Genomic DNA, 4,301 nt, shown 5'->3' on the forward strand with positions numbered 1-4,301 from the left:
AGAGTGGGGATTGGTTTTATGAATAGAAATAAAGTTTTATTTACTCTTATCTCATTAATGATTCAAATTAATTTTAGAGCTCTATTGCTGCCTACGATGTTGTGCTTTTTATAAAAGCAATATAGCATATCAGCATGATCTTCTGTTGATTTTAAGGTCAACCTGCATATATACTTTTCTTGGATTTGTGCAGAGAATCATGTTGGTGTCTTTGTATCCAAATTACCTACTCTCTTGAGAACTATCAGCTTGACTCTTCCGGTTCATTAGAATAGTGGTTTATGGGTATTTAGTGGTGTAATGTATCTATACCTATATCTATATCTATATATCTATCTATATCTATATCTATCTATCTATCTGTATCTATATCTATATACTGTGTTTTGGGAACTAACTTTTTGACCAGAACCCCAGGAGATGAGAGTCTGAGGTATAGTTCAGAACACCAGAGAAGGCACGCATTAGTAAAAAATGTAGAGGTCCTGTAGCATAACCTTCTCATTAAAAACTCAGGTTCTAAGAGGCTAATAAGTTCAAACAGATGGTCAATAGCTCTCTTGAACTCTAAGGTCACCCCCAGACTAGGCTAAAAATTAAAAATATTTAACAACTGGTCAGAAACTGGTAATGACAAAAAGTCTGTAAGCCACAGACGATTGATATTAATGTGTGCCATCTGGGTATCATCTATGACCCAGATGGGTACTCTTTTGCATCTCAGAATCACCCTTCCACAATTCCCCCAGCTGTATAAGGAGGCACTCTAGAGCTGTAGCAGCAGATCTGAGTCACTCACAATCATTCAGTTCCTATGATCCTAGAGAACTTTAAGTATTAACCAGTTTTCCCTGGATGCTAAAAGGATAACTAGAGAGATTAGGGATTTAACCAGGATTGCCTGAGTAAATCTCTTCAGGGCATTTCTTTTCCTGTAGTTAGACTGTCTTTTGTTCAGTCTCACCTCCCTGGTATTGAACTAAGACTTCCTATAGTTGGCTCAATTCTTCCTCATAATCACCTCCTACACCATTTTACAAATTAAGAATCGATGGCATAAAAAATCCTAGTGGGCTAATGGCACCTTTGTAACAGAACCCAGATATCAGCATCCCCCAACTTATCCTTTCTGTACCCACATTGTTCTAAGGCTATTTAATAAAACATTATTTGATTTAGTACAAAGAATAAAAACAGCTTGTGATTCTTCTCTCTTTTCAATGTTCCATTTCTATTTTTGTACACTCTCCCCCAAAGTAATTTTTCTTCAGAAAAGATAAAGCTAATGCCCATGTCAAGTGCCCATTTAGCAGAACTTTGCTCCACCAGCTCTGCTGGGCTAATGAAGGGTAATTGCTGTCACCCACAGACCTGTGGCTTTAGTGCCAGCGAGTCATGAGGCTGATGCTTCCCCCAGCATGACAATTTCCTTCTCTCAAGGGTTTTCCCAGGGAATCTATAGTGGCACTTGAAAAGCAAATAATTAAGAGCAATAAATAGCAAAATCCCCTAGAGAAATATAAATTATTCATAATAATAACTGTGCAGGCTGACTGGAGGAGGAATGTGCAAGAATTTTCTGAATCTGCTCAAATATGTTTAAAATCTTGGTTTAAAACACTGTTAGTCCCTCAAACCAAATAGAGTCATTCTTCAATGATTTCTTAAAACACCAAAGTATCAAATTTAATCACTTGCTCTCTTTCATACTGTTAGTGCAAAATATTTTTATCTTACTATACTACCCAGATCCTATGTGACCACTGCTCATTCTTCAGGCTCAGCAACACATCTTAAGGTTGGGAAGAATAGTGCGGTTCAGAGGAATGAAATAAATGGCATAACTCAGAAATCTGGATTGTAACTCAATTACTAGTTGAATGCCCTTTAGCAGGTAACAACCTGCTGAGCTTCAGTTCCATCACTGATAATTCTGAAAGGAATCAATCCTGTATCACAGGGCATTGTGAGACCCTAAGGAAATGGAGTGTATAAAAGTAATTCTAAACAACAAAATACTAAACAACTAGTTAAATAAATTATATCATTATTTCTTCTGCTTTTACCCATTGTGTTCTATGAATGCCACCATATCACTGTTAGAACTTAATATTTCTCATCTTTCAGATCTTCTTGAGAAGTCTACTTGACCATTCCTAGTGGTTGAAGAGTCTCTGTTTGAAGAGTTTTTATGTACATAGACCTTATCCTCTCCTCTTGATGGTGTAGTGACCAGAATTTGGGATGTAGGCAATATGCTACCTTGGGAAACGAGAGGACAATCAGCAATAAAGAGTAATGGTGGCCTCTCACCCACTCCTGGTTTAGACTCTACAGCTGAAACTTAGAGAACAAACTGATGGTTACCAGAGGGGAGGAGGGGAGATGGGTTAAATAGGTAATGGGGATTTAAGGAGTGCACTTGTCATGAAGAGCACAAGGCGATGTACGGAAGTGTTGAATCACTATATTGTACACCTAAAACATTACACTGTAAGGTAACTAACTAGAATATAAATGAAAACTTAAAAAAAAAAAAAAAGGCCTTTCTCACTGTGTCCTGGGGACTGGTTCCCTCAGGCAATCATTCTAGTCTGTGCTTGAAATGTTGCTCCTCTTTCTCTGTTATATTGTTTGATGTTTATTTAGCTTTATTGATCTAGTAACTGATCTAGTTACAAGCCCTCTTCTACAAATAGTACCTTTAACAGTAGGTACATCTTATGTTCCCCTTTACATGGTCAGGACTGACCTCAAGCCCTCAAAGTCTCATTTTTCCCTTCATACCTGTCCTGCTTATCTTCTTATATCTGTGCTCCACTTAAGGTTCTCTCTTTCTCTTTTTGTTCATCAGCCTTTTAAATGTTTACTTTTTCCATAACTTTTGTTGGACTGAATAGGACTTCTCTATTTGAAGAATTATTTTCAGATTATTCCAGTTCCTTACTTATTTTCTGGGCAAATCTGATCAGGGAATTCCTGGAAAACACCTTTTTTATTATTTTCCTAGGTTCTGGGTCTGCAATAATTTTATTAATTCATTTATATCCATTGAAAAATTTGGCATGTTTTTGTCATAATAAGGGCTTAAAAACCCTTGTATTGTTTCATTAGTGAAATCTACCACACTTCTTTGGTTCAACCCTGAGCTTAGCTCTCTGAAAACTAAGGTCAAAGATAGAGATTCTGTCATTAAGAAAGCCAGAGCCAGTGCTCGCTTCAGCAGCACATACACTGGAAAATTGGAGCAATACAGGGAGGAATAGCACAGCCCCTGTGCAAGGATGACCTGCAAATCTATGAAGCTTCCATATTAAAAAAAGAAAGAAAGAAAGAAAGAAAAGATAAATCCAGAGCCAATTTAAAGTAATATGGTAGCAAATAACCCACACTTATGTTAAACCACATAAACTCAAACGTAGCCTAGAGCCTCTCTTGTCCTCTCTTACTCTACAATGTAAGTGGAATGGAGGCAGCCAGTCCAGGACAGCCTACATAGACCTGGCAGGTAAAACTGCAATCTCAAACACCACGGCTGCTCTGTAAGATGTACAGAACGTAGATCCTTTGACATCAAAATTCCTGACTACTGACCTGGCTGGAAAACACTGTCAATGGAGCAAATATTGTTTGCCTAACCAATGCTTAAAAGGTCTAATCCCATCCTGCCTTTCTTGTAATACCAAGCCACACTGAAGCAGCCTATACTTTAAAACCTAAACCCGTTTGTTGTGGCCACATGAGTTAAAAGCCCATCTTACTAATTAAACAAAAATCCCATTTCACCAATCCCACAGTTGTAAAAATGGGTAGCATAACACAATACAGATACCCGTAGTTGCCAAACAACACAACAAAAAATCTGGCCTGACCCATTCCACAGTCTCAATCTCTGAGTGTTGCTTTTCTTCCCAAACTCCAGTTCTTATTTATTTCTCAAGATCCTCAGCCCATGAACCAGATGTTGGATCAGGGAAGGATCACTTAAGGACACCTCTGTTCCCCATCTCCCTATAATGTTGAGCCTACCCCTGAGCAACAGCAATACCATTTGAAATTTGGGATGCTGTGAAATAAGTAGTAATTAATGATTATTTTCATTGTCATGAATTATTTATTACATTTGAAATAATACTATAAATTTTACGATTGCGATAATGTGATATAACAAGGACTTAAAGATGATAACTTTTATAATATTTAATTTGGAAATTCTTTTATATTAGGCCAATAAGGAAGTAGATTGAGTAGATTGGGGTCTGCATTTACAAAAGAGTATATGATAGAAAATTACTGCCAAG

At 37.3% G+C, this 4,301-nt stretch overlaps 1 non-coding gene across 1 annotated transcript; it reads left to right on the plus strand.

The window, feature by feature from the left end:
- The first annotated feature begins 3,210 nt into the window (after positions 1–3,210).
- Positions 3,211–3,319, plus strand: LOC128777882 (U6 spliceosomal RNA). The gene has a single exon (XR_008423195.1). It is a non-coding gene; the product is annotated as a U6 spliceosomal RNA (small nuclear RNA).
- Positions 3,320–4,301: the final 982 nt, after the last annotated feature.

Source organism: Panthera pardus, unplaced genomic scaffold (assembly GCF_024362965.1).
Source record: "Panthera pardus isolate Hobbes unplaced genomic scaffold, ASM2436296v1 HiC_scaffold_17, whole genome shotgun sequence".
Taxonomy (NCBI): domain Eukaryota; kingdom Metazoa; phylum Chordata; class Mammalia; order Carnivora; family Felidae; genus Panthera; species Panthera pardus.